The following is a 12,050-nucleotide window of genomic DNA, read 5'->3' on the forward strand; positions in this document are numbered from 1 at the left end:
ATCAGGTAAAGATTGACCTTTGTTAGGGAAAAATGCCAGCCTAGCACAGGACTACCCACCGTGAGCTGCTTTTATTTAATAAGTTTTAATTTCATATCAGATTTTAGTTTTAGGTAATAGTCAATAAACTTAGTAACTAATGCATGTAAACAGCTATTGTTTCAGGAACTGAAGTTATGACCCACCTTGACTCCAGGAGACCACAGGCAGTTCTGTTAGGCAGGAGAGATAGCAAACGAAGGTCGGGAGGAGAAGGGAGACAGGTCTCATCCACTGACTCAGCAGTCCTAACCCTGGCCTGATAATATCACCAACTGTTCCAACATTACAAGAAGCAAGGGAGGAAGGCTGTCCTTGAAATTCTATGTATCATCTACACTATGTGGGGAAGGAAGCCTTTGAAACTGTGTTTTTATCCCAAGACCTGAAACTCCAGAAAGGGTCCGTAGCACCCAAAGAAAGAAGCCCATTAACATCTTTGGGTATTCACATTCCCTCCCCTGCCACAGAAAGCTGACACCACCTTTACCTGTCCACCAATATGTAACTTCTTCAGCCCCATCCCTCCAAGTCCCCAAAACAAAGGACTCTTGGCTTGATGCTCTTGGGACTCTTGGCTTTCTGGCCACCTGGCCTCAGGCCACCTGCCTCTGTCCCCCTGGTCACTTGCCACCCCTGCCTTTGGCAACCCTTACTTTCCCTGCTTTGCCCTGAACCTATGCCTTTCACTGCCCTACCCTCATAAGAATTGGTCTTCCTTGAGAGCAGATCACCAATAAACCCTGCTTGCTTGCTAATAGATTTGCTGATCTGTAATTCTTTACTGCATTGGTGCATTTGCATTTGCGAGAAGAATCAAGTTTCTGGGAGTTTCTCTGTAACAGTTCCACCTTTGTGCAAGATGTTATCTGAGCCATTGTACTCCACAGTGAGACATCCACCACTTAAGACAGATAAAGATGGCCACACAGGACATAGATAAAGAATTGCCAGTCAACAAATAAAAGAGTGCTGCAGCTTTTTGTTTGATTAACCTTTTCCCTGAATTCCTAACCTCTTACCTACACTTTTCTTCTCATTATAAAAAACAGTCAGTTTGAAATGGAATATAAGATGATCTGTTAGGGTACATAACCTTCGGTCTTCTCAGATCACTGGCCATCTGAAAAAAGCACCCATAAAGATTCAATCCCTGTCTCTGCTTATTGGTTCTGGTAGTGAGAGGCAGCACAGACACCAGCTTTTCCAGTTTCAAAAAGAGAAAAGCATTATAATTTTGCCTTGCCTTCTAAAACTTGAATTGATAAAAAATATGTCTCATGAACCTAAGGGACTTTACCCACATGACCTTACAATTCATTTATTCATTCAATACTTGAAAAGATAAAAATTTCATATTTACTTTTTAAAGTTACAGAATAAAAGTAAACAAAATATTATCATTTCTTATACTTACGTGTATACTCCATGGATCCCATATTCTCCTATGGGCATTAGATTTTCTATCAGAATACTTCTTGTTCAAATACTAGAGATAGATTTAATTTTTTCTTTAATCAATTCCTCAACTTAGAATGAGAACTAATAACCTTTCTATGAATGTGAGTGAAAAATTCAGAGGCAATGTTCTAATGCATCCTTTGCAAACAGATGTTACTTTGCACTTATAACCCCAATACTCAAATGAACATAGCATTTTTATAACATGCCAACCTTGACTTTTCTCTTAATTCTGTTGGAAAATTGGCCATGTTTTATTAAATCTCAAGAAAAAAATTAAACTCCCCCTGAGATTATCCTTAATAGTATAACTTCCACTTGATTATTGTGAAAAATAATATAAACAGAGCTACTTTAACATGAGGTCAGAGCTGCCATCCTGGAGGAACTGCTCTGCACTTCTTATTTTTCAAACCTTTTGAATGTTAAAACTGGACAAAATATCCTTTGGGCTGGGTCTAAAAGGGGCTTTATATCCCAAAAAACCCTTTGTAAATATAAAAATGAAGCAAATAGTAAGAGTACCAGACTTAAAGATACTCTTCAGAATTAGCATCACTATGTTAGTTTATCTGCATCTATAGAAATTCCTTCCTTTTATTCATGTAAAGGGGAGAAATTCCCCTTCTCTTTCTTATAAATATCCTTTGCCTTCCTCTTCTAATAGGGATAATTCTTGGCTTCTGCCTGAGTTAGTGCTCCCTCAATAGCTATTCTTTTGGATCTCAAATAAATGCTTATTGCCTTCTACAAAGGCAATATAATGGAATAGAATGAAGAAACAAGACTTTAAAAACATGAGGACAGGCTTAGGAACCTCTGGGATAGGGTTTTTTGGCTAAATAAGGCCAAAAAAATTGCCTTATTTCTCCTTTATGTTTAGGTTAAGAGTTATATTCCAAATGAGATGTGTTTTCCTAAGCCCAAACAACCAAATTAAAATAATTATGCCATAAAACTAGATATAATATCGACTGATAAAAATAAGAAAACTTCACATGAAGGCAACCTAGTCCTTCACCGACAAGATTTTAAAGGAATACAAGTTCCCTGTTTTAAGTTATTTACCGCATATTCAACTTTTAGCAACTCTGATCTAGAATTAATTGACTTTCATAAAATCTTTCAGGAGTATTCATTTAACTTCTTTGTGCAATTCCAAGTTAATGAAGTGTGGGCATTATGCATCATATTTTTAATCTCATTTATTTCTTAAATCTAAAATATTTTCAACTAACTAGTTTCTGGAAATTAAATTTATTTGTTTTTGGCTTACCAAAGTATGACACAGATTTCAACTTAATATTAAAATTACTTAGTCATTCTCATATGGAAAAAAATATTTTATAGATTTAATTGTGGATTTTAGACAAAATAATGTATAATTAGAAATTCATTTTTTTCTTTTTTAAGTATCTTTTATTTATTATGTTATTACAATTGTTCCATTTTCTTTTTTCCTTTTTATCCTCCTTGGCCCTGCACACCCCCACCCTCCAGCATTCCCCACCCCTTAGTTCATGTCCATGGGTCATACATATAAGTTCTTTGGCATCTCCATTTCCTATACTATTCTTAACCTCCCCCTGTCTATCTTATTCTCTGTACCTTTCTCCTCTATCCCCCCTCCTCCACAATGATAACCCTCCATGCGATCTCCATGTCTTTGATTCTGTTCCTGTTCTAGTTGTTTGCTGGGTTTGTTTTTGTTTTTGTTTTTAGGTTCAGTTGTTTATGGTTGTGAGTTTGTTGTCATTTTACTGTTCATAGTTTTTGATCTTTTTCTATTTCTTACATAAATCCCTTTATCATTTCATATAATAAGGGCTTGGTGATGATAAACTCCTTTAACCTGAACTTATCTGGGAAGTACTTTATCTGCCCTTCCATTCTAAATGGTAGCTTTGCTGGATTGAGTAATCTAAATTGTAGGTTCTTGCTTTTCATCACTTTGAATACTTCTTTCCAGCCCTTTCTTCCCTGTAATGTTTCTCTTGAGAAAAGAGCTGATAGTCTTATGAGAACTCCTTTGTAGGTAACTCTCTGTTTTTCTCTTGCTGATTTTAAGATCCTCTCCTTATCTTTAATGCTGGATAATTTAATTATGATATGTCTTGGTGTGTTTCTCCTTGGATCCAACTTCTTTGGGATTCTCTGAGCTTCCTGGATTTGCATGTCTAGTTCCTTCACCTGTCTTGGGAAGTTTTCCTTCATTTTTTAAGAATTTTTTAAAAAAAAAAAAAAAAATAAAAAAAAATTAATTTAAAAAAAAAAATAAAAAAAAAAATTTATTTAAAAAAAAAAAAAAAAAAAAAAAATTTTTTGTTTATTTTTATTTTTTTTATATATAAAAAAAATAAATAATTTTTAATATATTTTCAAATAGATTTTGAATTTCTTGCTCTCCCTTTCTCCTTCTGGCACACATATAATTTGGATGTTGGAACATCTATAGTTGTCCTAGAGGTTCTTAATCCTGTCTTCATGTTTTTGAATTCTTGTTTCTTCATTCTATTCCAGTTGAATGTTTATTTCTTCCTTCTGTTCCAGATCTTTGATCTGAGTCCTCATTTCCTCCCCTTCACTGTTGGTTCCCTGTGGATTTTTCTTTATTTCACTTTGCAAAGCTTTCACTTCATCCTTTATTTTGTGACTGTACTCAATCATTTTTGTGAGCATCCTGATTACCAGTGCATCTGATAGGTTGGCTATCTCTTCATTGTTTAATTTTTTTTCTGGAGTTTTGATCTGTTCTTTAATTTGGGCCATATTTCTTTGTCTCAGCATACCTGTTACTTTGTAAGGGGCAGAGCCTTAGGCATTCACCAGGGCAGGGCAACCCACTTTGTTGCATTGTGGTGCTGTATGTGGGAAAGGGGTCAGAGAGGGAACAGTGCACCTTGCTTGGCCCTCACCCTGCTTTCAGTCATTTCCCTCACTTCCCAGAAGCAGATTATGCCCTTTCAGGTGCTGATTCCCCCGTGAGTGGGCTTGTATACTTTCTAGGGTCCTATGGGCCCCTCCAATGCCCATCTTTCCTGAGAGACTGGGAGTTTCTGCTGCCACCACAGCCCCTGCAGGTTTTTACAGCCAGAGGTTTTGAGGCTTTAGTTTCCCATGCTGGAACCCTGGGTTTGATGGTCTGTCTCATTCCCCAGTTGTTCCTCCGATCTCATCTGTACAGGAATGTGAGACCACCTGATCTGCCAGCTGCTGCCTTGCTTGCCCCAATCTGTCAGCTACTACCTTGTCATGCAGTAACAGCTTTTAATATCAATTATTAAAATTCACTGCTATTATATCTTCATTGTGATAGTCAGTAAAGAGTACTGGTCAAGATCACAGCCAATACATTTTAAATCATTGGGTTAAAGATGAACTTTTTAATAAACAATTTTGCAACTACTGAAGACATATTTAGAAAAATATAAATTTTGATCCATGTATTGTATACCAAGATAAATTTCATATATCCAAAAAAATTAAAATAAGTAAGTAAATAAATAAAATTATCACCAGAAATAGACCATCACTGAGGCAGATCTGCCCCAGCATTTTCTGGAATGTGTGGATTCTTAATTTTGTGTAGGAAAGATTTCACAATACAAATCCAGGTGATTTTGAGAGTATGTTTATTAAAGCTGGGGACAGTGAAAAAAAGGAAGGGGTAGGATGGTAGTAGCAAGAACACAGCAACAAGGAGTGAGGGTAGGTGGAGCTCCTTGACCATTTAGTAACATAAGGGAAAGAATTGAACCTCAGAGGAGTTGCCTTGGCCCTTTGGAAAGTCAGAGAGGAAGAAGAAGTGAGCCACCCTAGGCGATATGAATTCAGGAAACAAGTTACAGAAGCAAAAGGAGGGTCCTTGTAGACAGGTTCAGAGGGTTACCCTGGGATAAGCTGCCACTGCCCACGGCTCCCCTGGTTGTAAGTATTGTGGGGACCTTTCAATTTTAGGGGAAAGGAAACAAAGATACATTCCTGATAAAAAGGGGAAGCATAGGTGTGCTCAAGGGAGAGAATGATCTGGGCCCTTTGTCTTAAGGGTTTGTATATGTTTCCTAAAGACCAGGATTTTAGGGCTGGTCTCAGGGGAGGATCTAAACAGAATATTCACCAGCTTTCCAGGTGTGTCTTTTAATATCCTGATGCATCGAAATGAGCATATATAGGGGCCAAATTCCCTGGTCAATTTCACCTTCAGAGAAGGTCATTGGAAAGGGACTGGGACTGAGGTGGGTCTGCCTAGAATACTCTGGAATGTATAAACCATTTTTTCATAAGTGTCCTTGGTTAGGGAAGATAAGATCATGTGATTTATTAGCTGGCTGTAAATTGCTCAGCTGTCTGTCTAGCTATCTGTCTCAGTTTCCCCATTCCACTGGCCAATAAATTTTCCTAGCTTCTTACTAACCTGCCTCAAAATCATACAATTAGTAAAACAAAATATGATAAATTCCTTTAAAACCTGGAAGTGAATATGTTCTCTCAGCTTCAAAATCCAAAAGCCATTAAGAGAAAAAATTAATTTGATTGGCTAAAATCACAATTTCTACATTGCCAAAAGCATGAAATATTAGTATATCAAAGTATGCCTAAGTTGAAAACAATAGTTTCCATTTATATCACAGACAAAAGGCTAATCACCCCAAAATAAAAAGGGCTAGAAATGCAGAAGATAATAGCCCCATACAAAAATACATGCTTGACAAAAATTTGCTGAAAGAATTAAAAATGATATTAAACATATGAAATGTTGCTCGAATTCAGTGGTAATATGAGAAACACAAATTAAAAGCACTAAGATAATATTTCTCAACTATTCAAATGGCAAAAATCCAAACATAAAGAAATCCCTTAAATAGAGAAGAATTTCGCAAAATAGATGAGGCTAACTACGCATCAAATTGGAAATTAAACAAGAAAAAATATTCTTTGCAAATGAGCCAGTACTATAATTACATATATTTAGCAAGATATATTCTAAGGCAAATATTTTTGAAAAATATTTAAATGTCATTCTGTATTTTTAATTTCTACTTTGCTGGTATGTAGGAACAGATATGTTTTGTACATTGAAGGAGAGAATTAATAAGTTAATAACTGTCAGTCATTATTTTCAATAAAATAGAAAATTAGAAAATCAGAATATGTAAGCTGTATGCTAAAACTTAACTGGAAACATTAATAAAAGCATGATTTCTAAATATACATCTTTTTTGTCTGAACATGGACATGGCTTAGAAACTACATTCTCTTACAATTTGTACCTTAAAATTTACATTTTGTCTTCAAAACCATTACGGCTAAAAATAAGTAGGTTTTGGTAAGGAAAAGAACAAGAGCTTGAGATGTCTTATTGTGACAGAAAACAAGAAACTTTTTAAAGATTAATGGAGCCATGACAAGGACCCAGGAGATAACTTCAAGGGACCCAGAAAGGAAAAGCTGTGATACTTTGAGCACCCAAAGAACAAGCATAGTAATTGATTGAAAGACTTTAAATCTGTGAATATCTGGAGGTCAAAATGCTAGTTCAAAAAGAAAAAATGAAAAATACACAAACATGGAAATTGAAAACAGAAATCTTTCTTATCACATAAAATGGTTTATGGCCAAAGTTTTACTTTAAAAATATATTTAGCCATATAAATGAAGGAAATTCTGTTACATGCTGCAACATGTCTGGAGGACATTATGCTAAGTGAAATGAGTCAGTCACGGAAGGACAAGTACTGAATGATCAACATGCATTACGTATGTAAAATACTGAAACTCTAAGAAACAGAAAGTAGAATGATAGGTATAAGACACCGCGTGATGGGGTGGCAGGGGGTGGGGCAATGTTTCTCTTACAGAGTTTAATCATGCAAATTGAAGTTATAGAGGTCTGCTGTAAAACAACATGCTTATAGTTAACAATATTATACTGTATACTTAAAATTTTTGTTAAGAGGGTAGATCTATGTTATGTGTTCTTACCACAGTAAATAAAAGAGCTAAATGGAAAAAAAAAAAATATTTGGCTATGTTGTTTTCTTCTTTAGTCCACTTTTCTTCATTTGCAATCTAGAACTGGAGGCCTATTGCCTTTGTAAAAATGTAATTTGCTAAACTATTGAGATGTGGTGGTGCTGGTACTAACATGAACTGTGATAAAGAGTAGATCCATATTATTACATTTAAAAAATTGGGCTCCTTCAACATGTACCTTCCTATTATCCATGCAAATACTGATAATCTTATTTACCTGCAGAGATGATCACAGGCCTCGACTAAGTGCACTTTTTTGCTAATGACTTAACATAATATCAAGGGAAAAAATAAAAATATCAAATTATGGGTATATTTGGGACACTGTGCTGCAATCTTTCTGTGTGTCATACATTTTAACTTTTAAATATCTTATTCTTTTGAGTGCTTACCATGGAAAACAATGTGAACTCTTCTATATGTTTTATGTAGGTTTTAAATAAGACTGTAGGAAAGATCTGCCCATCTTCTACCTGTTAACTCTGCTGAAAATAAGCATCTTCAGTATAAAGCTCCCCAAGGAAAGGGAGCAGGTATGTCTAAAAATGTGCCCAGCAAAAAAATAGGCATTTGACATGTGCTTTTAAATATTAAGTACTACACTAGAATGGAATGGAGGAGGAGAGAATCAGAAAAGAATGGGAAATATAAATATACATTCAAGCAACTTCTGATCAACATGTAAATCCCACGTTTATTATGAAGCTTGGAGAATCTCTGTTTACCATGGCTGATCCAGAATTCACTGGAGAATTTGATATCAGACATCTACCTTATAAGAGTCCTTAAGTATAAATAGACCTGCTTCACTTAAAAGACCCTGAACAGAATAATTCGATAGACCCAAGCATGTGCTGTAATAAGCTCTGCCATTAAACTTGCATTATTAAAAGAATCAACACTTTAACAGTTCTTTCCTAAATGTGTCAAAAATAAAATAAATGCATATTCGATTCAAATGCCAAGAACAACAAATAATATACTCGTCAACAATAATAAAATGGTAAATAATATGTATCTGTGCTTGCTTATATACCCACATGCACAAATATGAGCATAATAATTATTCAGTATCAAAGCTACATACCTGTCAGTAATAATAGATAATAGAGATTTAATTTTCAAATACTGTATCTCTATATTTTCCATTTACTTTTCCCAAATTCATTATACAATGTATGATGTTAATCCACACTGAAAATGTATAATAGTAATATTATTTGTATGAAATGTGATTCTTAATTTATAATCATAGACAATTTAGAATCATTATGACTTATGCTGACATATGTCAGTAAGAATTGTAGCTAGGATCAGGAATAACCTGCTATGCTATAAAATTTTGTATAAGTGAGCATACTAAATTACACATTGTATCTGTGCTTTGGCAAATGCATCTGAAACTCACCCAATATATTTCTGATTATTTCTCACAACTTAAGTAGCCCACCTAGGTGATGCTTTATCTGACTCCATTAGCCCGCATTTGCCACTATGCTTCTCTCATACTTTACATAATTTTATATCTCATTCCATTGGATTTCTGCTATTTAGCAGAGTGCACAGCATTGGTTGGGAAAGTCAGCAAGAAGGTGTAACCAACAATTTGACTGACAAGCTGGACCAGGGCAAATGGAAGAAAAGCTACCCATGTCCTTCCCTGTGCTTGGAATGTTTACCCTGCTTGCCTTCCCTGTGCTGGAAGCTTCCCAAGGACACAGTCTTTAGACAGAAATGTGGGGGTGAGATTATTTGGACTGGGTACATGACTGAACCTTGCCAAAACCTCCTATGTATGTAACTGACCCCAGTTAAGGTCTTTACAAAAACTTTTTGGATTTAGCGGGTGGGTACAGAATTACTCTTCTTGTGACCTCCCAAGACAATTCTCATTAATAAGTTTCCTACTTGTTAAACCTGCCACACACCATTCAGAAGTGGTCTGCCTTTTCCTAGCTAGGTCTTTCCTGGCCCCTCTACCTGCAGTGGCCAGTCTCAGATTACAAGTGAGAAGCTCCCAATGAGGTTGAGATCCAACAGGCCTATGGTCATATCTTCATTTATTTTTTAGTAAATTTAATAAAGATAACTCTAGTGTGCTAATATTGAAATATTTTATATGAATGTCTGGCAAAAGACTGAGAGTCAACCTCCTAGTTAAGTCTACACTTCACTCCCATTTGGGGAGGAAGATTGTGTAAGTCATTGTGCTGTGTTTAAAGGAAAGTAATTGAAGTCCAAGCCTACAGGAAATGAAAGGATTTCAGGCATTAACCGAAAGGTCCATATTTTACTTTACACTTAGTCATCTGATAGTGATGGGGTGGCAAGGCACAAATTCTACCTTTTGGTCCTGAACAAGACACCCTTAGCTCTTGTTGATACTGAAAGTTAGAACAGCAGCAGCCTTATAAAAACCGTACCCAAAAGACAAGCAAACAAACTACCCACTTCGTGGAATGACTAGATGAAAATATATAGGTTTCCACCACTCATTGCTTAAATACTCCCATGAAAAATGTCAAAAAAGTGTGCCCAACCTCACCGATAGCCACAACTCTCAAGAGCACCGCTAAACTCTTCCTTCACCTTCCTGAGCAACAAGAGTGTTAAGGAACCTGCTGCTGAGAAAATCAGTCACCTTTATTTTTATTTTTTAAAGTTGATCAAAACCTTTACAAGAGTAGTAAGAGCCAAGAAATAGTTAATACATACATCACTCCTCTAGCACTGCAAGATTTTATTGCCCTCGCCACACTTCCATCATTTCAGTGTGTCATTGTCAACCACTGGAAGTTCATGAAAATGCAAAGACTTAGAACCACCTGGCTTTAAATCATAATGTGATATGGCCTTGTCAGGCTTTTCAAAGAAATTTATATTCTTTGGGATTTTTCAGCAGTTTCCACAGAGTTTCCAAAAGGATTAATGGTGATGAACTGCACAAGATTTGCAAGGAGGCAGAAAATACAGAACTAAGCTAATAATTGGGCTTAATATCAGAGTGTTCCCTACTCTGGGAAGATAACATCTTACCTCAGCCTTTAAGGGTTTCTCCAGTATTTGATTGAACCACGGGGAACAGCATATCATGTACTCATTGCTGAACTGCTGTTCTCAGTGTCTCTTTCACTTTCAAATACCTTTGAAGTCCTACAGGACTCCATGTTTTACAAACAAGTTCTGCATTCACTTTCACCAATGATTTGGTGAAGATGAAGTCTAAATATTTAGTGCAACTGAATTTCTGATTCATTGATGCTAAACATAGAATCGGTATTAAAGATTTAAGAACATGCAGACACAGTGTGCCCTATGGTTTAATAGCCACTGATTTTATTAGTGAGGTTTTTTTATGCTTTGAATGTGGAATTTTTGAATAATATTTTGAAGCATATCATGTATATCAGGGGGACTTCACACTGTGCTTGACCTAAATTAAGATATTTGTATTAAATTGCTGAGTCTTTGTCTGTAAGAGTAAAATCTTTCACTTTCTATTATGTTTGGAAAGCTTATATTTACATGAACGAAGCAGCACCACTGTTTAATCTAGGAGTCTGGAGACTCATGTAGAACCAGGGAATATTTCTATTTTAATTCATTTTGCAGTGCTGTTTAGTTTTCAAAAATGTATTCTTTATATTCCCTCAAAGCTTATAATTTTCTTACATTTTATAATATCCAAGAGTTTCTTATACACGTATGTTAAATAAATGTTTGCTATATTGTTACATGAACAATGATTCTTGAGGAAAAAAAAGATTTCCAATGCAGATTATGGACAAGGAATGTTAATAAAGTATTATAAATATACTATAAAATAAATATGGAATCTTTATTCATAACAAAAATGTAGATTGTTACAAATTGCCATAATATAATTACTATAATAATATAAATAATATGAATTTTTTTACATAATATGCTTTCTGACAGGTATTTCTCAGCAACGTTTATGGGTGATTATGCTCTCATAACTCGTATATAAGTAGAGGAATAATTCCCATGCAGTTTTGCATTTTTAAGGATAAAAAATAAAGATGTTCAATTTTATATTAAAAGATAAATATACTCATCAATCCTTTGCAAATTATCAATATGTGGTCTGTCCCTGGATTAGTTGGGTATGCGGAAGCTTGGATTTGGGGGGGTATGTTGTGTGTATTTAACTCTATATGTAAGTGCATATCGATCTGAAGTTTATATTTTGAATTTGAATCTATGATCCTTTTTTCCTATGTCACAATTTTTTTATTAAATCATCTTTCAATTAAGTCACCAATAGTTCAATTGGCTCACAAACTTTTAACATTAGAAGTTGACAGGTTCATTAGTCATGTTGCTGGATCGACACAAATTACAGTTCAGAACGCATCATAATAATCATATATAGTACACATTTGCTGTTCACTGCTAAAAAAAATGAAGCTGAGATTTATTATCATTCTTCAAAGTAAACAGAAGGAATTAAATAAAGCAATATTTGAACAATCGTGCTCTTTCTCGGAATGTAA

The sequence above is a fragment of the Pteronotus mesoamericanus genome, unplaced genomic scaffold (assembly GCF_021234165.1).
Source record: "Pteronotus mesoamericanus isolate MK-2021 breed Mesoamerican mustached bat unplaced genomic scaffold, CSHL_Meso_final contig_46, whole genome shotgun sequence".
Lineage (NCBI taxonomy): Eukaryota > Metazoa > Chordata > Mammalia > Chiroptera > Mormoopidae > Pteronotus > Pteronotus mesoamericanus.